Source organism: Saccostrea cucullata, unplaced genomic scaffold (assembly GCF_032062105.1).
Source record: "Saccostrea cucullata isolate Sc308-1 unplaced genomic scaffold, CSIRO_AGI_Scuc_v1 ctg113, whole genome shotgun sequence".
Lineage (NCBI taxonomy): Eukaryota > Metazoa > Mollusca > Bivalvia > Ostreida > Ostreidae > Saccostrea > Saccostrea cuccullata.
In genome coordinates, this window is record NW_026927961.1 from 60592 (window position 1) to 87820 (window position 27229).

The 27229-nt window shown below is 33.6% G+C and overlaps 1 protein-coding gene across 2 annotated transcripts in view; it reads left to right on the forward strand.

The window, feature by feature from the left end:
• The first annotated feature begins 6794 nt into the window (after nucleotides 1–6794).
• The window catches only part of LOC134276012 (protein pygopus-like), a 35773-nt gene continuing 15338 nt past the window's right edge, over nucleotides 6795–27229 (forward strand). The window contains exons 1-2 of one of the 2 annotated variants that reach the window (XM_062758285.1): nucleotides 6795–6891; nucleotides 26441–26508. The gene's annotated coding sequence lies outside the window, so the exon portion shown is untranslated. Of the gene's footprint in view, nucleotides 6892–25437; nucleotides 25841–26440; nucleotides 26509–27229 lie in introns of those variants that run through there. The other variant, XM_062758286.1, reaches the window with a different exon arrangement.

The following is a 27229-nucleotide window of genomic DNA, read 5'->3' on the forward strand; positions in this document are numbered from 1 at the left end:
GCCTTCATGTGGCTTTCAAATCGACATTTAGATAAACATCGACGATGTACTGTCAATTAACAATGATAATTTCCATTCTTATGTCTATACGATATATCCTGGTGAGCTTGAGATAAAAGATACCACAGAGTCTGACACATTTGTTTCATATTTAGATATTTTACTTGAAAAAGACGTTAATGGTAATCTAACAACCAAGCTCTTTGATTAACGTGATGACTTTAACTTTTCTATCGTCAGATTCCCTTACTTATGCAGCAATATACCTTTATCACCTGCATACGAAGTTTACATATCTCAGTTGATTCGATACGCAAGAGCATGCTCTACGTACGAACAATTTCTAAAATGAGGTTAATTATTGATAAACAAGTTGATGAAACAAGAATTTCAGCAGGCTCGTTTAAAGTCATCATTTCGTAAGTTCTAAGGTCGATGCAATGACCTTGTCAGCAAATACAATTTATCATTGAGTCGAGTGCTGACTGACGCTTTTTTAATACTAATTGTTAGTCCATTTCGACGAATTTTTCCGTTATTTCCCGATCATGACAAGGAGCATACAGCAGGTGTGACCGGTCGACAGGGGATGCTCACTCCTCCATGGCACCTGATCCCACCTCTGATGTTTTAGAGGTCTGTGTTTGCTTTGCTCCTATTTTGTATTGTTTTATGGACTTTTCAACTGGAGTACTGTTCGTTATTTCCAAATGTTTCACTTCAATCCTTTCATTTAAAACCCATATTTCCTCAAACATGACACAAGATCCTCATACTTTGTATACTAGTAAGTGTTTGGTCTCGATGTGAACTTGGAATTAAGGTTAAAATTCTATTTCAGATGGTATAGTTTATCCTTTTCTATTGCTGTTATATATTGATTCTATGGGTGAAATTTTTAAATAAAATTCAAGTAATACTCATTATTTTTAGTAATAACACAGGAGTTCGCGTACTTCTCAATTTTACCGAAAATTTTAGTAAATAAAAAGAATACGCCATGCCTTTAATAATAATATTAAAGTATTGCGTATTTTTTTATGAACTAGAAATTAAGTTCGGTAAAATTGATAGGTCCGCTAAACCCTTTGGCAATAATATAAAATTAAATACTAGTGCTCATACATGTTAATTCATCTATGATGGTAATTTTTTCCGGCCTTGACGAAAAGTCATATACTCGTTCTTCTGACACAAGCAGTTTCCATGTTCACTGGCCTTACGTGTGTTTTGTGTTGGGATATAAAAACTAATTAAAGATAATTCGTTATAGTATTTATATAATTCATCAGGTACAGAACTTTCTATCTTAGAAATGGGTGACGGTACTGCTCTACGTATACAGACAAAAACATTATTACAGATTTATAAAAAAAAAAATTGTTATGAGTTAGATTTACGCAGTCTTTTAATTTGTCATTCTTCCCCAATTTATTTTCCTAGTAACTCAAGAAAGTTGTGAGTTAAGGCTTAGTTAAAAAAAAAGAACTTCATGAATCCATATATAGGCATTTAAGAAGACCTTTGTAAGTTTCTTGAAAAAAAAAATAATAATAATGGCTTGGCAAAATATACTAAAGTGTAAAAATCATCAAAGGAAGAATTACAAATGATGTCAAAATTAGAATCTTTCAGAAGGGAATTGGCGTCATTACCAAATACGGAATATGTGAGGTCAACCTTAAATTAGATTGTCGACAAAAATACGTCATTGATGTAGAATCAGATCGCCTCTGGTGCTAAAATGTGCACAGTGATTCATAATTTACTTTCTAAATAATTAAAAAATAATTCATTTATTTATTGACATGTGCTCCATATATAGATTGTAACAGGATCTAAATAGTCATTTGTGTAATAAATCACCATACGAGACTAAAGATGCCAAACTTTGAACTTGAAAGTCGGAAAGCCAAAAAAATGTATTTTATACCAATGAAAGCTTAGAGTCTACTAGATAATGATCTCTAACGACAATCCATCGATTCTTTGTATAAATATACCAGATATTTGAATTTTTAAACATATTAAAATTATGAAAACATTTTTCAAGACATATAACTGCAATTTAGTCAAATTGTTATTTAAAAAGATTTGAAATGGAGTTTAATAATTAGACATTTACAAAGTTTTATGAAATTGATAATTTTTATTTGAGGATGGCACAATTGAGGCTTTACACCACAAATTTTGAATTTAATATAGTCAAGGTGTTCATTAGGTACTTAGGTTAAATACATATTTTTGATAAAAGTAGGGAGATACAGTACATTCAAAAAGTAAGGAATTGGCGTAAAATCTCTGTCCTGTTAGAAAAAAGCATCAAAACTTCTCTTAATGTAGACTATATCAGTATATGTTATATTTAATTTTAAATTCCACGAATTCAAATTTCATTGAAATCAATCTAAAGATTCGTTTACAAAAATTGATTAATCATTAGATTGATAATGATTTCAAGGAAATAAAATTCCTAACTGCAAAATATATACAGGTCAATAATATATACCCCTGGTATATGCTGATGTTCCTCATTAACAATGTCTGAGTAGTTTTTGGAGACTAGGAGACGAACTCACTCCTTGGGACAAGGTATTAACTCAGCCGACCTGCTTGAAGCTGTAGAAAATAGACAAAGAAAGACAACTCTAAATCTACTTCATGCTGGATAATGGAAAAAGAGTACCAAAGCACCGGAAGTTTACATCATTTGAAGGGGGAGGGGGTATTCCTTTTAAAATAATAAAGTTTAAGGCATTTGATTGCTTACTACAAAATTTGAAAGATTTCATGCAATTTTTTTTCCTTATTACAAATAAAATAAAATGACAAATAAAACCTCACTTCTCGATCGCACTGGTCCCTACTCTTATGTTTAGAGGTCCGTGTTTTAGTTTCCCTTGATTTGTGTTGCTTTAATGGATTTTAGCTTGATTACTGTTAGTTATCTTTGTATTTCAGGAAGTCATTTGTATGATGCTAAAATGAAGAATCAACTCCGCCATTGCTGATCCCAAACCCAGATGAGAATCTGAAAGGAGGAGGGTTGAAAGTAGAGCTAGCAACCCTACCTCGTAAGAACCACGTATGCTATGGAAACGACTTCAAGGGACTTAATTTAGGATATATTTCAACTGGTGAACTGGAATTATGACGGTTCAAGACCAGGTAGCAGATCTCCTGACACGGAAACACCACACCTGAGTTGGGTGTTAGAATATCCAGACATTATACCAAACCGAATGATTTTCTCAGGCAGCAAATGAGATGAAAAAGTACAACTAAACTCTGCTGCATGGCCATGAGTGAAATCAGGCGGCGGACAGGAACAATTCGACATTTAGATTTACTGAAGACGCACTGTCAATAAACAATACTTACAGTGTATTTCCATTCATGTGTCAATACGATATATCCCAAGTGAGCTTGAAATAAAAGGTACCACCGAGTCTGACTTCTGTTTCATATTCTTAATTTTTGTTAGAAAAAGACGGTTATCTAATAACCACGCTCTATCATAAACGTGATAACTTTAACATTTCAATCGTCAACTTCCATTACTTATGCAGAAATATGCCCTTATCAACTGCATATGGGGTTTATATTTCTTACTTGATTCAATACGTAAGAGCATGCTCTTCATGTGCAGTACAATTGCTAAAGGGGGTAATTTATTGACAAACAAGTTGATGAAAAAAGAATATCAAGTCTTGTTTAAAGTCATCATTCCGTAAGTTCTATGCTCGATACAATGGCCTTGTCAGCAAATACCATGACTGACATTTTTCATACTAGTTGTTATGAACCATTATTTACATATTGAATTGTCGACGGGTTTTCCCGTTATTTCCCGATCATGACAAGGAGCACACGGCAGGTGTGATCGGTTGGCAGAGAATATTCCCTCCTCCATGGCACCTGATCCCATCCCTGATGTTTTGGATACCCGTGTTTGCTCTGCTCCTATTTTGTATTGTTTAAAGGACTTTTGAGCAAGTCATCATTCAGTAAGTTCTGTGTTCGATACTATGACATCAGCAATTACAATTTATCATTAAGTCAAATGCTGACTGACGTTTTTCATACTAGTTGTTAGAGTAATAGAATTTACAAACTTTTCCCGTTATTTCCTGATTATGACAGGGAACACACGGCGGGTGTGACCAGTTGGCAGGAGATGCTCATTCTTCCATGGCACCTGATCCCACCTCTTATGTATTAGACCCGTGTTTGTCCTGCTCCTCATTTCATTCGTATTTTGTGAATGGACTTTTAAGCATGGCGGGTATTACCGGCCGTTAGGGGAAGCTCTCTTCTCCAAGGCACTGATCCCACCTTTTTTGGAACACCACGTGTGCTCTGTTACCGATTTTTATTAACTTTTCTGTTTAATTCCTGTTTGTTATCTGCACTTTTTCACCGTACAACTCAATTTCATTTTGATGTATAGCATATGCAAAATATAACAGTATATATAACCATTATATGTATTATATTAAGAAATTATCCACAATATCACAAAAATATCACAAATGTTCATTCATTCAAACACATGTATGAAATACTTTATTATGGTAGTAATTACTTTAATGTTTCGGTTATTTAAATTAAACCTGAGACAAAGGCTTCTGCATACGACTTTTTAGTATATAAAATTACGAACAGTTCAAAGTTCCATGACAAATAGAAAAGTATATAGCTGTTGGCAATTTCGCCATCATATTTCAAGGACTAGACAGGACAAGACAGGATAAAAATACCAACAATCTGGACGCCTGAACGTTCATTATAAACTGAGAGATTGGCTCAGCATCATATTACCACTGGTAGTAATCTAAAAAAAAAGGGGGGGGTATTCATTGCAAAAGTTTAACCATTAGAGATTTCTAGTCCATGAATTCAATCAAAATGGTGATTTTCTTAAAACCAATTTTAATGTTTACAATTCCTAAGGCAATTCTAATGATCAGTAAAACAATGAACATCATTTGTTGATTTACAAAGTGGATACAGAACTTAAAATTTATCATAATGTAAACAAGGCTCGTGTCTTTTTGTTTACATATAGAAAATATATTTATAACAAAACGAGATTCAGCAAATCACTAGAAAATGTCTAATCGTATTTAAAATTAACTTCTTTATTAAAAAAATATGCTTTGAACGAACATATGTTAGTGTATTTAACCTATGTAGACAAAAACATGGCACGAGCCCTGGTTATACATAACGAAGGTTTAGAGTTCTAAATCTGTCTTGTATCTCAACAACCATCGTCTCAAGCCACGGTCCGGAGTCCGCATAAAGCTCTCTCCAGAATGGGAGAGGATCGTACATTTTGGCCGTGGTTTGCGCAACAACTGAAAATCAAAATTTTGATGATCATTAGAAATACCTAAGTAAAATATTTGTTAACATATAAAAAAAAATGGGGAAAAAATTTGAATCTTATTTTTCTGAAACAGTGTTTATGTCCCTTTAAGAATAAAAAAATAAATACAAGTATTTTAGCAGGGCATAAACATGCCCCCCCCCCTCCTTTCATTTTGCTTCCAACGCCTATGACCATTGATTTTGAAAATACATTTAATCTGTTTAATAACATTTTACGTCTGTTTGATGAAATTATTTTTGCATATAAACACATAATTATAACATCATGACCAAAGAAAGATCACTCAGGTTAAACGCATTTCATGGCTGAATTTTAAAACCCCAATTGTTCGAAAAATCCTATTATTTCGGGGGAGGGGGGGGGGCTTCTTTCAGTACAACTTTTTTCATACATGATTACATTTACCCTTATTTGACCATACTGCATCAAAAAGGGATGGAGGCAACCAGCCTTTCAATGTACATTTTCAAGAGTAAAAATTAAAGTCAAAGGAAAAAGTGCCCCACGGTTGGTACGTGCCTGTCAATTTTTTTTCAGTTTAAAATATAAATGCCATGCACATACGTACCTCCCTATCCGCGTGAAAATCCCGTGGTTACTGATTTTTTTTTCACTTACATCTTTTGCAATTTTTCAGATGACCATTTATGTAAAAAAAAAAAAAATAAATAAGGACGTCTTGCAGTTACATAATTTAATATAGCATATCACCTGTTTTAACAATAAATATTGAATGTATCCATTACATTATAGTGCTCTGTATACAGCATTAGGAATGGCTGATTCGTTAAAATGAGTTTGGAGAAAATAAATTGATTTTTTTACTGCAAGCAAACTTTTGTTTTGTAATATGTTGCAATTATCTATATTTTATCAGTCGGGGGTGGGGATGGGGACAGGGACACATAAACATTCTGTTTAATTAAATTCCTTCTTATGTATTAATCATCGTACACAAAAATGCGTTTATAGGTACCCAATATGCTATATCTAGTATTGAACTACCATGCATATAAATGTGTTTAATATCTTATGCGTAGGCCTAGTAAAAAAAAATTATTTTCTTCAAAAGGAAATTGAAATTTGCCTCCATAAAACAAAGTAAAGTCTTTTTATTGCTAAAATTAAAAAAAAAAAATCTTTCGGCTAAAAACATTTAATCTTGTCATTTCGAAGAATCCTGTTTGGCAGTGATTTTGTCGAACATAAAATCAATAATCAGCGAAATTATAAAGGATTCATTTAAATGTTTACCCACAAGTCATGTTATCGCTCAAGAAAATCAATTAAATTGTTTTCCTATAAAATACCTGTATTCTTTATATTGTTTTGTTTGCTTTTTTGCGCGAAATTCGATTTCAGACACAGCCCAATCAATGAACCTGATTTAATCACGTGATCACATTCAATATGGAGGTCAAGAAATGATTTGAGACAGTGGTGTGCACAGAGTGCATTTTGATTGACACGGTTTCAAGAAATTATAATATATACAGGTAAGTAGATGAACTATGTATACAATAGTTGGGCTGTGAAATCCAACTCACGCCTTTAAATCTGTGAGTATCGATCTTCTAACGTAGACTCGTATCCATTTGTGAATGAAAAGTTGTTAGAAGGATTGGTGTCATTAAATGTAGGTCTTTATTGTGACGTGTTGGGAGTCAGATGGATTGATTGATGTATTTTATAGGAGAGGTTAGGTTTAACTCTATAGTTTTCCTTCTAAGTTGTCAATTGTGTCAATATAACGGTGACAAAAGTTAGACAAAGCGAAGGAATGTTGTTTACATGGAGAAACTCAATTTTCGAAACAGGCAGGTTGCTGCTGTATCTAGTGATTCTATTGTAAACCATTACAAGTATTGAACTGCTAAACTTTGTTTCTAAGTAGAAGAGATATTATAAACCTCCAAACATACAATCGTCAATGTTTTGTAGCCATTGTGGTACTTGTAGGAGTTACCTCCCCTTGGCTTCGATGTCCAAGTTTGTATGAAGGCCTAACTTCTTGTCAAAGTCATGATTTTTGATACAGAAAGATACATCCAATCGTACACTACGTTTCACATAGAAATTTTTTGATGCTGTTGACCTGATCCATAAAGCCTGCAGAACTTTGTTTCCAATGTAATGCTTTTTTGAAAAGCAGTTTATTGGGTGTTGGTGGTGGGGGACATTTATAATCATTCAGATTAAAAAAAAATGTCAATTAAGATTAATATTAATCTTTTACAAAAAGTGTTGTTATATTAATACGGACCCTGTGAATTTTAAGTAACAGGTTTGAAACATCTTTTTGAAACTCTAGCAGATTTTATCACAGTATAACAACATGTAAGGATTTCCATTTTTTGCAATTTTTGTTTTTGATATTCCTATTCTGTATCGTTTGTTTTTTATAATCATTACCAAAGGTTAATTCTTGTTGTTCTCCCTAACCTATAGGGGGGTATTCAGATGCTTCATCAGGTTTCCATATTTTAATAGTTGCATAAATTTGTCAGTTTTCCTGAAAATAAAGTGTGTATTCATTTCACATTTCCAATATTAGGCCAAAAATAAAAATAGTCTTGTTTCCTGCTACCCGACCTACCCTATTTTTTGCACCCGACCCTAAAGTTTTTTTTTAGTTTGGGGGGAAAAAATCAGGAATATTTGGAATTTCATATTCCAAAACTGAAAAAAATATATATTCAAGTGGTATTTCATAAAATTCTATGTTTTTAGATGTGGACTTTCATAAAATACCACTGTAGTTGTGCATCAAGACAATAAATTTAATTTTAAAAGGCAATATTGACCTATGGCATGTTTAATTTGATTTTGTATTAGAACATATCCTAAGAAACGCCGTCAGGAAAAAAATAAAAGAAAAAAGAAAATAATTTCCCTACCTACCTACCCTATTTTTTTAAGGCTGGTAGCAGGAAACAAGACTATTATTTTTTTTGGCCTTATTCCCTTAATTCTTATTTGTTGAATAAAAAAACACTTGACCATCCAACTAAAGAATGTTCTAAGTCACGATTTAATTTTTTATCATTAGGAACTTGTAACATGTTATGGATGTCCAGGGATTTATCAAGGCTGTTTTTACTACCGGTAAACGGTACCTTTCCCCTCTTGAAAAAGGTGCAAAAATTCCCCTTTTTCAGATAGAAAATTCTCCGATTAAACGGAGAATATTTAAAACATCGTTCTGAAATTTTCCGTTTTTGTCCGATTGAAGTTTTACAGCTAATTTACCATCCTAGTCATTCAAACGCTTTTAAAAGATAGAATATATTATTCAAGCTTTTATTTGATATGTGCCAAGTCCATGATGTCGAAAGATACGCGTGCGATTGCAGAGTTAAAAAGAAAAGTGTAGATGAGTAAGATGGAGCTTATATCACTATGAATCGGAAGAATGGAGTAACAACAAAAACAATGTTAGTAGTGAAACATGAAAAACAGAATTGATTTGTGATAGATATTTAGAGAAAAAATTAAATGAAGTCCTGACCTGATTAAATTTTTTTTGTGTGTGTTATTTAGTATTTTGCCTAAAAAGTGAAGTTTTTGTGGTCTTTGTAAAGGTCTACAAATGACCCTCAGAAGCTCTAAGAATGCAGGATTCTGCTCCATTTACTGTAGAAGTACTTTTTTCCGCGTGGTATTAATTTACGCTATGTACGCAGTCACAAATTTTCCGCGGAAATTTGTCCAAGCGTACTTAATATAAATGTAAGGCATATAGAGACATTCTAGAAAATCCGCGTAATTTTCTATCCGCGGATTAAACAGAAATTGATATTCCGCGGAATCATGACCCCGTGGAAAAAAGTACGTCTACAGTATTTAAAAAAAAATACTCGCGCCTCCGGCGCTCAGATCGAGCCTGCGGCTCTCATTTTTCCCCTTTACATATAAAACGGTAGTAAAACAAAATAGCTAGATAAATCCCTGAAAGTCTATAGTCTATAGTTGTTTTCATAAAACACACCAAGAACTAAATTGATTATATATTGAAAAATCAAGCACCATATGCTGATAAAAAAATTTTAAATGATAATAAATTCAGGGTTATTTCTAGGACTGAATTTGATGAGATTGCTTCATAAAAAAAAAAAAGTTTATTTGAGTAAGAAAATTCTATACCGGTATACATATTATTAAAATAATTTCTTAGGTAAAATATTAATTAGTAAATTATAATTGTTTACTTTAAATTTGATAAGTTAATACATGTATCATTATTCAGAATAAAAAAAATGAATTAAAGATTGGAATTTCAGAATAATTTTCTATACCTTGAAAATAACTAAAAAAATTTTTTTAAAAATTGAAGATGCTTGTTATAATATGAATCTCTGTAGTTTATAGGAGCTCATTAGTTTTGCTAGCTTCAGGCACAAAGTGGAGAAATATGTACAACCTCCCTGTTTGTTTGTTGTGATATTTTTTTTTAATGCGCATTGTTTGTAGTCTTGAACAATGTTGAAAATTAATTTTTAAAAATTACAGTTTTTATTATATTTCAAATTCATACGAGATTCATCTCAAAAAGGGTAAAAATTTGATATAAATATGGTGCCATTTATGTATATGGAATTAATGGGGGGGGGGGGGGTGTGTTATTTCTTCATACACAAAATACGTTTTAAAAATTTGTGTATTCTTCCATGGATTATAGTTAGCATGGTTAGTCAGTAGTCAGCCAACTGATTGAAAATGAAAATAAATCATAGAGAGGAGAAATATGAATGATAGCCATGAGTCAACCTTTATATCAGGTATAGGTGTGATTATAGGAAGATCACAGTGACATTAAATAACATCCTTGGGTTGGCTCAATATCCCTGGTACTCCTATAAATGGATTTGTTCTACCAGGACCATCTTCTTCAATACCCTCTGCTGTCATTACAAATCTGACTGAATGAGCCATCTCATGAGGTTTTACCATGTTTACACTCCATTTAATCGGTATTTAAGTGCAACAAATTTTGTAACAAATGTTGCATATGTGGTATGTAATTCTGCCTTAGTAACACATTCTTTAACCAGTGTATGTGATAATAAGGGTATATATATGAAATTCTGTCTTCACAACAAGCCCCGAAAAACGAAAACTGAATCATCCTCTGATATCCGAGATTTTGTCAACGAAAATTAATATTCTTTGCGTTAGACTGCAAAGTTTCTTCTCTTTAACCTTGATTTAAACCTTGCATTCTATTTCTTCCTATTCAGACTTTGAATGAGATAGAGTTTTAGGGTAGAGTTTAAATGGAACAAAAATGATTGAGCAATATTATTAAATGTTGAAATTGTGAATTGCACCTGCATCAAATGACTTCATTTGAGCAAGCGAGTTTTTTGCACATCCTGACAATAGAATGGTCTTATCCCTCATCTTAGTTGGCTACTAACATAATGGTGTTGTTTGACTTCTGAATGTTTGTTTAGGACCAGCTTTTTATTTGGACCTTTAAATTTGATCAATCTGGCAAGCACCCAATCCGCTATTTACAGGCTTTAAAATCACTCTACACGATAAGCAAACTGATCACTGAATCCTTTGTAACGGGTAGCTAAGGATTTGTGATTTTCTTTTCTTCCAATACCAGGCTAATTGTGCCACACTCTTTATGATAAATTCTCCATAATGTTTTGAAATTGATTGAATGCATGTACATAGATATTTGGTGTTTTTCTTTGTCCAGTCCTTTAAGTGATATTGAACATTTTAAATGCTTTGTCGTTTGATATTAATGATAAAATAGAGTCTGATATCCAACCTGATCATAGATATATCTACTCTCAATTAAAAAAAAAAAACAGAATTATAACAAGTTATCTCTTCCCATGTAATTGAGTTCTTCATTTAAATTTAATTAAGAAAGACACTGAAACACATTATTAATGTGTGATTGTGATCAAATGGATCTGAAAGATAAAGGTGGGAAGGGGGGAGGGGAGGGGATGAACTTATTAATATGTCTTGTATAAATTCATAATTTTTCCTTTTATTCATTTTTAACTTTAATTTTAGAATTATGAATAATTCATTTAATTTTCATGTGAAAAGTTGTTTATGATCTTTCCTCTATCTTAAAGTTTATGACTGTCTTATTTAGTTTTGATTTAATAGTGGCCATTTGTTAAAAATTTTACCAGGACATTTTCAATTTCCGCACTCCTTCCCCTTATACTAAAACTTCACCAACCTTACTTCAATAGTAGCACATAAGTCAATTGCTTTAAAAATGTCCCACCGATCTCTATTGTTTGTAATTGTGTTTCTCTCCCTTAAAATTCTGTTATTGGTATAAAAGTCATTGACCTTTGTTGGGTTGAGTTTCTGTTGGTTTGAAATTAAGGTTGAATGCTCTGAACTTATTATTTGACAGCCATTTTTATCAAGATAAAGAAAGCTGTGATATTTCCTACATACAATGTCAATTCAGATTTTTCCCCCCAGACATGTGGAATTGAATCATTCTACCATGCCTATTGGGTCATTCCCTTAATTTCCCTATCTCCAGAACTGGGATCAGTGCTGTAGTAGTGTAGAATTTGTAACCTATATTGTTTTGAAATAAAAACAATAGTTTGGTTACATTAGAGGCAGTGTATGCTAGGTGAGAGAAGCCTGTAATCTACGATATCTGGCTGTGTTGAGCCCCTACAGATCAGCAGGGTGCTGGGGAGGGGTAGGCTTCCACCACATATTGCTATCATTACAACCATTATTATATTACACAATTTTTAATGTTTTCATTACAGTGAGACAGTTTCCCAGTTGAGTTGCTACTGTTGTTCAAAGTTTTTATGATCTTGTATGTCATTAAGAATGTGTATCTATATTCTGTGTATATAAATTTGAACCTTAAACTAAAAGCTATGCAGTTGAGACTTGAAAGTGAAAAAAATTGCTGAAGAAGAAATGACATAAGTCATATTATATTTCCCTTATGTTTTGTTGATGTCCAGTTAGGAAAAGGTATGACAGTATTTTTTAATATTTTGAAAGCACTGGGAACCCTGAATATTCAAGACTTCACCATGCATTTTCTTGAAATTGTACAGGATATGGATATTGTAAGATTCCAAGGGTTATTTCTTGTTTTTCAATTTTAAATAATTCAATGTTACTATATTTTATAATACTACAAAAATAAATCTAAGATCTGGAGCTGGATGACAAGAAAACTCTTTGAATTTTTCGACCTCCAGAGCAGGATGTTAGAGATTCATGTAAAATCAAATGACCTAAGAAATCTACAGAATATTTGTACACCAGACTACAAATAGGTCAATTTGCATTGCAAATTATCATATTAAATTTTGTGAACAGTTTCTGGTTTCCCATGCGTAACTACAGGTGATAGTACAAACTATATTTAAATGAATAATTCCAGGAGAAAGTGTCCCCAGTACAGAGTACACAGAACACCAGTGAAGTCCCACATCTTGTCACTGGATACCACTGTGTCAATGACAAGCAATTCAATCAGCATTCAAACCTGTATGTTCAATTGTTGTTTTTGTCAGCTAGTCAGGTATGAGTGGAAAGTAAAATTTAAACACATGTCCATTGGATGTGATGCTGACTTTGCTTGATCAGTATCACTATCTTTGAAGATCTGATCCTGAGTCAATGCTTTTGTGAGGGTTTTGTTGTGAGTTGCTTTGCAGAGGTGTGCTTCTTAAACAGTGCTTTAGTATAGTTCTGTTTTTAGGTGCTTTGCTTTTGTACAGGTCTTCTATAGGGTGCTTTTGTACAGGTCTGCTATGAAGTGCTTTTGTACAGGTCTGCTATGGGGTGCTTTTGTACAGTTCTGCTATGAGGTGCTTTTGTACAGGTCTGCTATGAGGTGCTTTTGTACAGGTCTGCTATGGGATGCTTTTGTACAGGTCTGCTATGAAGTGCTTTTGTACAGGTCTGCTATGGGGTGCTTTTGTACAGGTCTGCTATGGGGTGCTTTTGTACAGGTCTGCTATGAAGTGCTTTTGTACAGGTCTGCTATGGGATGCTTTTGTACAGGTCTGCTATGGGGTGCTTTCTATGGGGTGCTTTTGTACAGGTCTGCTATGAGATGCCTTTGTACAGGTCTGCTATGAGGTGATTTTGTACAGGTCTGCTATGAGATGCCTTTGTACAGTTCTGCTATGAGGTGATTTTGTACAGGTCTGCTATGGGGTGCTTTTGTACAGGTCTGCTATGAAGTGCTTTTGTACAGGTCTGCTATGAAGTGCTTTTGTACAGGTCTGCTATTGGATGCTTTTGTACAGGTCTGCTATGGGGTGCTTTCTATGGGGTGCTTTTGTACAGGTCTGCTATGAGATGCCTTTGTACAGGTCTGCTATGAGATGCCTTTGTACATTTCTTGTGAGGTGTTTTGCTTTTGTACAGGTCTGCTATGGGATGCTTTTGTACAGGTCTGCTATGAGATGCCTTTGTACAGGTCTGCTATGGGGTGCTTTTGTACAGGTCTGCTATGGGGTGCTTTTGTACAGGTCTGCTATGAGATGCCTTTGTACATTTCTTGTGAGGTGTTTTGCTTTTGTACAGGTCTGCTATGGGATGCTTTTGTACAGGTCTGCCATGAAGTGCTTTTGTACAGGTTTGTTTTGACTATGGGGTGCTTTTGTACAGGTCTGCTATGGGATGCTTTTGTACAGGTCTGCTATGAGATGCCTTTGTACATTTCTTGTGAGGTGTTTTGCTGTTATACAGGTCTGCTATGGGATGCTTTTGTACAGGTCTGCTATGAGATGCCTTTGTACCTTTCTTGTGAGGTGTTTTTGTATCTTAGGTGTGTTCTGGAGCTCTTTTGTATTTTTATGGTGACTGTACATTGTTAGCTATGCTGCCTTGACATGGTGTTGATCAAATGTTGATTTTTAACAATGATAATTATGATTCGAGAACCAGTTCAGGTGAGCTCTGAGGCCTGGGCATGGTGTGAAATATTTTGATATTTTATTAGATCAATATCCTGTTATCTTTCTACTGGTGACCTAGGATCATTTGATATTGAAGGATTTCTTTGACCAGGCTATCTTTGTAATATTGACATTCTTGAAGTGTTTGTCACTGAATAAAGCAATGCCAGATCTTTTGTGAGGTGAAAATCACCAAAGCTCTGAAGATTGGATTATTTACTTGAAAATATGTAACGTAGTTTCTGTTTGTTTGGTTTTTTATCTACCAGAGTGCATCTAAAGAGTACATGTGAATTGCACCTCTTCAAAATAGCAGCTGTAAATAACAAACATATCATGCGGTTGGTTTTCTTAGCTGTTAAATGTACCTGTAAAATATTTAACTTGAGAAAGTTAAGTACACAGAAAGGTTAGCCATGGTTCAGGTAGATATATTTAATTCTTCAGGTGGAATAAGTAACGAGGCTTTCGGTACCCAGCTTTCTCTTTTGCTTGGCTCTCATTTGAAGTGATTTATTGTTCCTCTATGATGGTCTGTTGAAGGTACTCTAACACAAATATGTTTGATAATCCATTAAAATAGCTTTGATCAGTTATCACAACTCTGTAGAGGCACATGCTATTTAAACAAGTCAAGCACACACACACCTACGGATCCCTGTCTGTCTCATTCAAAAGAACAAAAATGAAACTTGCCTTTTTTTTGAAAAGATTGGCAAGATAGAAAGGGAATTCTTTAACTAGTTATGGGTGATAGGACAAAGGTGATGTTGTGTCTGAAAAGTTTAGGAAGGTTTTGTTTATTAACAAGAATTTACACCTAATCAAGTAGATTCTGGGGGTTTTAAAATTGACTACATTGTGTAGATAACTTAGAACTCTTAGAGATGTAGGAAGATTTTGTAATTTGTATCTTATTGTCTTTGTATAGTTTTGGCTAAATTAACCCTTAGGAAGAAATTCAGTTTTATATCTGTTATGAAAAATTGTTGCAATTTTAAGTAGAGTGAAAAACATTTATTAATATGAAATAAGTCCCCACAAAGCAGAGAAAAGTCTCTCACAAAGCATGCTAAGTGACTTTGCAGAATTCAACACCGGTTGCTGAAACTTAAAGCTACAAAATTCAGCAACTGATCAATATTTTCTAATTATTGGTATACCTACTTCACATTATAAATATAACTTTAAATTCAATTTTGCACAGAAGAACTCTTGCATTCAAATAAAGGTTTAACAGCTAAAAAGATCATGTAAGATTTTGAGACGTGGAAGTCAGCAACATTGCCCAACTTAAACTTTCCCAGAATTAACCTGAAGCAGTCCATATAGAATTTCCATTGGTCACTAATGAGAGGTTCTATAAGTACGGGACTTGTCTACTGATTTAGATATGTTTCATTCTGTGCTATAAGACATTTTTTTCTTCTAATTTCCAAAAAAAGTCCTAGCTATAGAGCATCATCTTAGGTCCCAATCTGCCTTAAGCCTTGGCTGTGTGGTCACATCTAAATCAGTTTTATAATCTTGAATGAACTCCTAGTGTAATAAACCAGTCAAATTATTGGTTTTGATGCAGTTGCATTCAGTGATAATCCATCATGTTACATAAATTGTGAATCAATGGTTATTGAAAGGTTATTTGCAGAATATTTCTTGACTAAGAGCCCTTTCAACATTGGTCACTTTAGCTACAAAATATTTTCATTCAACTACAGTCAGAATGGGAGAGGATCATACATAATAGCTGGGGTTTGTAAAAATGGCTATGATAAGCACATCAAGGATCATTGAAAAATCTGCCAACCATGAACTGAAAAGTTAATATTGTGAAAAAGACTTCTAGAAATTCTCTTTTCAGGAAAGTCTGTATATGCATGCATTAAGTTTTGTAACAAAATCAATCCCCACCCCCTCCTAAAAATATTGTTTTTGATTAATTTTCCAGTGTGGTCGGTACATTTTGTAGACATTACCGAATCAATCTTGTGTATTACAGGAATTCTTCTGTGTATAAATAGCCCTGGATCAATTTGAATGCACTATTACAGATGATGCCAGAAGACATTCGGTCCTAGCTACATTGATTTCAATAAGTGGGTGTTTCTTGATGAGGAGTGTTTTGTGTTTTCTGAAGAATATGGTGTAGTAACTTAATCATTAAAGTACAGATCTTCTGAGGTGATTCCTGTAAACCGAGGTCCTGCAGTAGGCATGAAAAAGATCCCTCACTGATCACTTAATAAACATGTTATAAGTACCAATTTATACAGAGATGTGCAGCCTTCCACCTTTAAACAGTGGAAGGGACCTTGAGCAAATTAACAATAAAGAAAAGTTATAGCATGGAAAAGCAGTGTAAAGATGCATACATCAGATGTATTGTGAAAAGTTGCACTCTTTGCATTTCAGTAAAGTCTGGAAACAAATGTAAAACAAACTTTTCCACATCCTAAATCTTACAAATCAATTCCTTTCATAATTTTTCCAGTTTGAAATTGACCATTACTTGCTAAGAGATGTGTCTTGACCACTAAGTCTTCAGATGAATGAAAACTGTTGAGCATAGTTGACAAACACTGAACTCTCAAAGAATCCCATAGGTGTACTGATAGCCCAGTTTGGTGTTTTTCATTAGATAGAATTCTAGCTGTTATTAGAGGAAGTTTGACATTCTTAGTTTTCCCTCTGACATGATATTACCAATAATAATGGGGCTTTACCTCATGTTGTAAAAGCCTTCCTCAAGACCATGTAGATTAAGAACACATGTTAGTGAACACTTGATATATTTACTTGAACCAAAACCCTGAGTGACTTATATTTATAGAGAAACCCTAGTGTACTTGTAAATTATAAATGTTACACTGAAAGACAAACACACTCCAATAGAAGAAATCGTATACTAACTGTTCACTGTCTAAATCATTTGAGGTCAGCTTATTAATTGACCTGGTTACAGACCGTAACTTTTTATTCTGAGTGCGTATTAATAAGAAATTAAATCTGTACGTGTTCACAGCTGACCAGAGCCGTTCTGGATTACTTAACAAGTTTGATAACTGTCTCGTAAAATCAGTATGCATTTCACCTGTCCGTTTTTGAGTGTTTTGTAATTTGTCATCCAATTTGAAGCGTATACTTGTATATAATTACCTTCACAGAAATGATAACATAGGGGGACCTAAAAAGACATCAAACAAAGGTATTTGCAAAGCTATAGTTATATACTGTGATCTGTTGTGTAAAATTCTGGTGAGGAATTTGGAACTAGTGAGATTTATCGGATTATTTCTGATTTTGTGACCTGGATCAGCTGATCTGTTCGTGCTGGTGTTCTTTTTCTGGTTCCCGTGTCCCTTGTTAATTCTGCACTGTTCACATTATTCCGTACATCTGTCTGCACTTTTGAAGAATTTTCCAAGACAGCACAACTTGTATTGTTGCTTCATTAAGTGTGCTTTTTGTTCAGTTATTAGAAATTGTCATTTTTACACACATCAAGTTTGACAACATTTTATTTGCAAGATCCTTTTGTGTTTTAGTTAGATTTTTTTGTCGCATCATGTAAAGTTTTCTTTAAAAAAGTGATTTAAAATATTCCTCATCTTTTTCTTGAATGATTAAAGGCAAGGCTTTTTGTTAAAAAAAACAAAAACAGATTTTATAATTTGTCCTAATCGATAAGTTTTCATGTTTCTATTGGCACAGTCTGAACATTCCCACCCTATTGCAAAGTTTTGCAGAATCTTTCTAGCAACTGCATAGTCTTTTAATATTGGTATAACTGTAACAGATGAAATGTACCATCTGTTTATGGACACATATAAGGGTAAATGCTCTGGAACTGTTCACCAGGGGATAGATTCACTGATTCACTGAAGTACTTTTTTGTCGGTTTGATACAGGGTACACAATCTGAATTTTTGGTTCTGTTCAATGAAAAAAAAAATTTATTGGGATTGTCATGACTTATTACTTGGGTTTGGACATTCAATTAAAGTCTTTATTTCCAGTCAGTTTGCATGTCAAATAAGTTATTACTTTAAGTGAAACAAAACTAGGGTAATGTAAAGCAGATAGGCCAAATTTTTCCCAAAATTCATATTGTGAAATCAGACATTCAATTACAAGTTATGTGTGATGCTGCATATATTGTATTTAATAAAGAATTTTAATGGTATTTATGAATGAGCACTTGTTGCTAAAATGCTACCAAAGTTGCTTAAAATATGAAGCCCTTTTTTAGTACACATATATGTACAGTATTTCAATGTGTTTTAAATACATGTTATAGTTGATATTTCCCTTGCAAAGTATATGAGTATAGACATTAGAGTGATTTTTAGCTCACCTGAGCCGAAGGCTCAAGTGAGCTTTTCTGATCACATTTTGTCCGGCGTCCGTCTGTCCGTGTCTGTCTGTAAACTTTTCACATTTTCGACTTCTTCTCAAGAACTGCTGGGCCAATTTCAACCCAACTTGCCACAAAGTATCCTTGGGTGAAGGGGATTCAAGTTTGTTCAAATGAAGGGCCACGCCCTTATTCAAGGGGAAAATTGGGAATTAATGAAAATTTAGTGGTATATTTTAAAAATCTTCTTCTCAAGAACCACTGTGCCAGGAAAGATGAAACTTATGGGGAAACATCCTCAGGTAGTGTAGATTCAAGTTTGTTCAAATCATGACCCCCGGGGGTAGGGCGGGGCCAAAATGGCCGACCAAAGTTTTACATAGATATATAGGAAAATTCTTTAAAAATCTTCTTCTCAAGAATGACAAAGCCATAATTCATCATATTTATATGGGAGCATGCTCATGTAGTGTAGATTCAAGTTTGTTCAAATCATGAAAAGGGCGGGGCCAAAAGAGCAAAGTTTAACATAGAAATATATAGGAAAATTCTTTAAAAATCTTCTTCTCAAGAATGACAAAGCCATAATTCATCATATTTATATGGAAACATGCTCAGGTAGTGTAGATTCAAGTTTGTTCAAATCATGACCCCCAGGGGTAGGGCGGGGCCAAAATGGCCGACCAAAGTTTTACATAGAAATATATAGGAAAATTCTTTAAAAATCTTCTTCTCAAGAATGACAAAGCCATAATTCATCATATTTATATGGAAGCATGCTCAGGTAGTGTAGATTCAAGTTTGTTCAAATCATGACCCACGGGGTAGGGCGGGGCCAAAATGGCCGACCAAGTTTTTACATAGAAATATATAAGAAAATTCTTTAAAAATCTTCTTCTCAAGAATGACAAAGCCATAATTCATCATATTTATATCTCTCTCTCTCCCACGGGTAAGGGCGGGGCCAAAATGGCCGAGCAAAGTTTAACATAGAAATATATAGGAAAATTCTTTAAAAATCTTCTTCTCAAGAATGACAAAGCCATAATTCATCATATTTATATGGAAACATGCTCAGGTAGTGTAGATTCAAGTTTGTTCAAATCATGACCCCCGGGGGTAGGGCGGGGCCAAAATGGCCGACCAAAGTTTTACATAGAAATATATAGGAAAATTCTTTAAAAATCTTCTTCTCAAGAATGACAAAGCCATAATTCATCATATTTATATGGAAGCATGCTCAGGTAGTGTAGATTCAAGTTTGTTCAAATCATGACCCACGGGGTAGGGCAGGGCCAAAATGGCCGACCAAGTTTTTACATAGAAATAAATAAGAAAATTCTTTAAAAATCTTCTTCTCAAGAATGACAAAGGCATAATTCATCATATTTATATGGGAGCATGCTCAGGTAGTGTAGATTCAAGTTTGTTCAAATCATGACCCCGGGGGGTAGGGCGGGGCCAAAATGGCCGACCAATGTTTTACATAGAAATATATAGGAAAATTCTTTAAAAATCTTCTTCTCAAGAATGACAAAGCCATAATTCATCATATATATATGGAAGTATGCTCAGGTAGTGTAGATTCAAGTTTGTTCAAATCATGACCCACGGGGTAGGGCAGGGCCAAAATGGCCGACCAAGTTTTTACATAGAAATATATAAGAAAATTCTTTAAAAATCTTCTTCTCAAGAATGACAAAGGCATAATTCATCATATTTATATGGGAGCATGCTCAGGTAGTGTAGATTCAAGTTTGTTCAAATCATGACACCCGGGGGTAGGGCGGGGCCAAAATGGCCGACCAAAGTTTAACATAGAAATATATAGGAAAATTCTTTAAAAATCTTCTTCTCAATCATTTTCTAAAAAATAGCAAATCCATGATTGGTCATGGGTAAGGGCGAAACGATTACACGTGTAAACGGCGACGTTTCGATTATATGCTCTAAACGTTTACAGTTTGAGTAAACGTTTACACGAGGGTCATTATCAATGTCTATCAGAAATAAAGTTTAACACAAAAAAAATTGTTTTATTTCATAATTTACAAAAGAAACACCGTCTTTGGCCATTTGATAAGCAACAATCTAAACCGGAAACATATTGAATGAAAATATCTAAAACCCGATACGGGCTAACATAATTAATTCCGATTTCCGAGTTGCTAATACTAGCGATGTTTTACGACACTTGAAATATAAAACTTGATATATTTTGATTAAATAAATATAATACATTTTTCACAAGTCTTTGAAAAGTTTCAATACATTCAGCAGGTCCTGTTTTACTTTTTTCGAGATTAAAAGATCCATCTTTACAATTATTTTTTCTACGCCCGGTAACCAAATAAACCAAGCAGTTGGGTGACGAGGTCGTAAGTGAATGAATTTAATGCGCCTCAAATTCTTACGGTTAAATCACAATGACCAACAATAAATTTGTAATAACAGCTCATACTTATATTAAAGTGAAAGAATTGATTATTAAATTCGAGTTTCATGAATGAGTAGCCATAAAAATCCAACATAGAATATTTCCCGTTTAAACGGTACCGTTTCGTTTACTGCTATCCATTTAAACGTTTACAAAATTCAGTAAATGTTTCACCCTTAGTCATGGGACTACTTTTAGATTTAAACTTTACAATAAAAAGCCATTTTATACTAGTCCTACCCTTGGTGCTCAGGTGAGCGATGTGGCCCATGGGCCATTTGTTTTCTTTTCTCTGGCCTATTGTAATTCATGTTGAAAATATTCTCTTCTGATGCACATTGAATCATGAATCTTTGGCAGTTAAATATGTTAAACATAAAAAATGATAAGAATTTTGTATGATTCTGCATTTTACAAGTGTTGGCTTTTGTTTCTGATGTGAGTGAAGTGTGTGTTGTACGTAACAGAACTGGTAGAAATGTGCTGTACTGTGTCAGGAAGACCCATTCTGGGAAAGCCCTGCTTTTAGATTTTATTTTTGCATACAATAAAAAAATGATGCATTAGAGGAATGGATCAAGGGAGGTAATTTGTAGATATAGAAGATGCAGACCATCTCAGGCACTACTTGACACATTATATGTATGGAAGGAGGAGGACGTGTGCACTTTTGTTAAATATAGGCATTATCAGGAAGTATTGAAGGAAAAAGAAATCATAGCTATTGGCTACAAAGACTTTATACTGCAGTAAAGTAACACCTACAATCTGCTGCTCCTCTGAAGGACTTCACACAAAACTAATTGTATTATAACATACATTTTAATTCAAAGGAACAAAGTAAACTTTGTGCGTCACTCTTGAATTTCAACGTTTTTACCAAAGTTTACATTTTTTTAAAAAAGACAGACAGTGAATAAATGTATTAATGGTTTATTCATAAATGCTTAAAAATTTTTTTTTTTTTAAGTTTATCGTGAACTTGTAAAAAGGTTTTACAGAAACATAGTCTTGATGTGTCATGGTCATTGATGTACCATTTCATATATAATATGGATAGATTGATAGTGTAATCGATCTTAAGTTGTTAATCAAATTGTACATGTATCAGTCAGAAAAATGAAGTTCTAGCAGCATGTTATACATTATGTAGCTTCGGATTGACATTGAATGTAGGGCTCTCAGTAAAATTTACATGATAAAGCCATCATAATGAAGAGTCTAGGACAGTCAATGCAAGTCAAATGAAGTGACAGGAATTGATTAATACAAAATTCAATTCCAAAATTAGACTGAAAGACAAAGTTTATCATGTAGGTCATATAAAGTTATTTAGACTACTATGTAATGCTTACATTTAATTTAACAAGGGGGTGTATTAGTATATTAAGTGGAGAGACTTACATGTAATTATATATTATATTATTATTTAAGTGGAGAAACTTAATAAATATAATTACACCAGGGGTGTATTAATTTTGAAGTGAAAAGGCAAACGTAATTACATCAGGGGTGTATTAATATTTAGGTGGAGAGGTTTACATGTAATTTCTTCAGAGGGTTAGTTCAAATTTAGGTTGATAGACTTACATGTAATTACATCAGGGAGTGTAATCAGTGTATTAATATTTAGGTGGAAAAACTTAATGTAATGGCACCAGAATTACTTGTTAGTGCCTGGGTGGGAGTATTGATACATGTATTTAAGTGGAGAGACTTACATGTAATTTCTTCAGAGGGTTGTTTAAAATTTAGGTTGATAGACTTATATGTAATTACATCAAGGAGTGTAATCAGTGTATTATTTAATATTTAGGTGGAAAAACTTAATGTAATGGCACCAGACTTACTTGTTATTGCCTGGGTGGGTGTATTGATACATGTATTTAAGTGGAGAGGTTTACATGTAATTTCTTCAGAGGGTTATTTCAAATTTAGGTTTATAAACTTACATGTAATAACATCAGGGAGTGTAATCAGTGTATTAATATTTAGGTGGAATTGAAAAACTTACATGTAATTTCACCGGGCTTGTAAATGCCTGGGTGGGTGTATTAATACAGGTATTGAAGTGGAGAGGCTTACATGTAGGTTGGTATATTATTATGTGTATTTAAGCAGAATTAGTCGTTGGAGTAATTTATCTGATCTTCTCTAGGAGATCCCTGGAATCTGTTTCTCCAGATAAAGACCTACATTGACCTACATGAGTGACATATTGATTTGCTGGTTCTATGATCCCTCACATTGTCTCTTTGTCAATACTAGGGATGACATACGCTCAATACTTTCCTAGCCTGTACATGTTTTAGTTTTTTTTTTTTAAATTGAGCGGAGTTCTTATCAGGCTTGGAGTATGATCGGTAGGAGTTTTTAGAATGTGTGGCATACCTTGTGGAAGGGAAGTGTACATTCTAAGAACACAACACATTAAATGTTGGCTTCAGCACAAACATCGCCACATTGCCTGATTGTGTAACAATTCCTGCTCTTCAAGGTCTCCCACTAGCAGCGGTTCAGCTTAAATGTGTTGAAATGTTTTGTCAGTTTCTGATACTGTTTGTATATAGGACTAGATTTATTATTGAGCTGTAGCTCTCTTCTCTGTGTGGATCACACACTGGCTCTCTGGATTTGTTTATGGGCATTCCGTTGTGTAGAAAAACAGACAGGCTTATCAACAAATAATATTCATTAATTATACTCCCCCAGACACATTTTTTCAAAAATACAAAAAAAAACCATACAGAGCAGACATGGCAAAATAAAATGTTTAGCATCATGTAATTTTACAGTATGAAATTTCAATCTGCATTTTGTGGGGGGGGGGGTTCTTTTTTTTTTTTTTTTTTTTTTTTTTTTGGAAAAAAAAATTAGACATTGAACAAAGCCTGATATTTGGCTAATTGTTGTTATATTTTTTATCACATCAGTCTCTGCTGCACAGAGATAGAAGGAAGAGGGGGTTACTGTATCTTAAAGATAGGGGGACAACTCTTTGTATAGAAAATCCCCAGTATAAAATAGAAATGTTTTATATGTAACTTAATTCTTCATTACATGGATGTGATCCTATGAATTGATTTTCAGGTATATGTCAGACATTTATTATGAAAACCTCAGTGTAATGCACCTATGTATTATAACCATATTTCATTTAGAGGTCTATAAATATCCAATATGTACACTTAATATTAAATGTGTGGGAATCTGCAGTTTGTTCACATACTGATGATTGCTTGGAAATAAATCTTATGTTAGTTCACTAATTTTGAGTTAAAGAAAAACATGGATTGAGTAATAGAAGAATGTAGGGTTAAGTTAGTGCGCGTATTTAACAGTAGGCGACAAGTAACACTGAAATGATTCAGACTTGACTTTGAGTAGGACTAAGTTATAATTGGTACTTAATGCAGTCATTCATAAAGTCCCTTCCATCCTTAGTAATTTTGACACGCTAGTTACAGTCATGATGGGGGCTGTTTACTATCAGCGGTCCATGTGTGTAGACCTACACAGCTTTACCTGAGCATCGGTTCATCGTCCTGATTCATTACAGAGAAAACTGCTGTTTTATAGGAGTCTCTTATCATATACCACATCACAAACGGACAACCATGACCTAAATTGTGGCAAATCTCTCAAATTTCTCTCAAGAAATGCAGATGGCAGTTCATTTCATATTCTATTGTCATATAACTTCTACTGTTAGAGATTATCTGTGGAATAATTAAAACTAGTCAGAATAAAACAGTTTATAATCTAATGAATTTAATTATGTATATTTTGAAAATGTTGGCTTCAGTTGGAAAATTCATCTTTATAAAAACATATATGCATGCCATTGAAACTGTCGTCGAGATTAATGTTATTGTACTCAAAGTAAAAAGGTTTTTAAAATATTTGTAATGCACATCAATTAGAAGCGATTTTTAGTGAAAGCATAACTGAATTGGATTGTCCCATTGGGTTGTCATGACAACGATAAAAAGCTTTGTAAGATTTTTAAATTCTTAAGCTGTGACTCATATTACATACCTGAGATAGAGGCTGTTCTGACAATGACTGATTGAAAGTGACCCTTTGTTGACAAGGTTAAATAAGGTCAAGGAAATCATTTCATAATAGGGCACCAGATATTAACTCAGCATGCAGACAAAAAAAAGTCAAGAATTTTAGTCTTTTTTTTTTGAGTTGATTTTTTTTCTGGGAGGTGTACCTGTAATAAGATAAGTTGAGTTTTTTGTGTTTTATCAGTGAGTGTGTGGGGAGGTCACTTAAGATGATTCAGTGTTCTATCTCTCCCCCAAAACTTCCCCACAAACTCGGGCCAGCTCCGATTTCATTTTCACACTTGATGAACTTTGAAATCTGTATGTGTGTGTGTTGTCTTTGGATCATAACAATAAAGACGGGGGATTATTAGGTCATCATGCAAATTTTCTGTCTTTACTACGTGTGTTAATCAGCTGGAGTTCAATTTCTCTGTAGATATTTAAGTTGGCTTTTTATATTGGATAAGGTGGAGAGGAATGCTCAGGTAGTTTAAATGTTTGAGCTACAATTAAAGGAATGTAGTCCGATTATATTGTGTACCGCATGTCTAGTGATAAAGAGATTTCAGTTGGAAGGTCACACATGAATTTATCAAACGGGAAAGGTATCAGTTGTACGGGCCTGACATCCTCCACCAAGGGAGAGCACTCTCTCATCACCAGGTCAGTAGACTGGGGAAAACAGGATCTCATTGATAAATAATGTTTATGACAAAATCAGCAGTGATACACGGATAATGTTAGAGGGGCACGGTATGGGTTATGTTTTACCGGGTCTCGACGTACACTTTGCTTGTTTGATGTTTACGTTTTGGAGTGTGTGTCGAGATAAGGACTTCTCTTTTTGGAGTGACACAGGCTTATAAAGAAGCTGTCAGCAATCTAGGTTGTTGATACAATGTTTTACTTCTAAGAATGCATGTCGGTAATTGTCAAGTGTTTGTAGTAGTGCATTAGATTGGTAATAAAGATATAAATTCACTCTGCTAGGTGTAAAAGTAACAGATGTGTCTGATGTTTTCCTGTTACCTACTTATTGATGCTCCTCTTGTCTTGTATCACAATACTCAGTATCGTTTATTTTGCAGTTAATAAGATTATGATTTAATTTAAACACAAAAGTTATTATTTATTTTGAAAATGAGCACAAAATGATGATTGTTCAATTCTTATTGGTTTAACAGTTCCTAATGTATTTTATTTTTAGTCATATTTTCATATACTCATGAATAAACTTTAATACTTTCTTTGTTTTCTTTTCAGATAAAATGTGAATTTGATTGAAAAAAAAAAGTCCAACATGGTGAAGTAAATTTGAAAGAAGATGTTAGGTAACAGACATGGAGTTTCCAAATATTGACTAAAAATAGATTTATCTATAAGATATTGACTAAAAATAGATTTCTCTACAAAATATTGACTAAAAATAGATTTCTCTTCAAAATATGGACTAAAAATAGATTTCTATACAAGATAGTGAATTAGATTTAATTGAACTCATCAAGCAAATTAAAAGTTATGGGATAATTGTGACATTTTTCCACATTGCAGCTCAGCATAACCCTTTCAAACTATTGTAAAGATATATCATTTAGGCCAAAATTATGTCCTTTATAGTATATTTATATGTTGCTAAACAAGCCATCTGTATAATTTTCTTGAGCAGTGGCTGTTCCATCAATGCAACATACAGTAACATAAATTATCAATAATACAATATTTAATATTCTTAATCCTATTTTACATTATTATTCATACAGACATAAATATACCAATAAAATGTTTGTTTGTTTATCTTTTTTCTGCAACAACTGGAACTTTTTTTTTAAGTGCTAATACCAAAAAAGTTAAAGTTAAGAATATTGAAATGTTTGGCAAGAACTTTCTGACTGATGAACATAAAAAGAACCTATTGCAGACTTGTAGTACTTTTCTCTGTTTTCATCAATTTCCCAACCTTTGTTTGCAGAATTTTTTTATGCCTCCCTTTGAAGAAGGGAGTGCATGTATATTGCTTTGCTGTCGGTCAGTCTGTCTGTCAGTCCACCAACC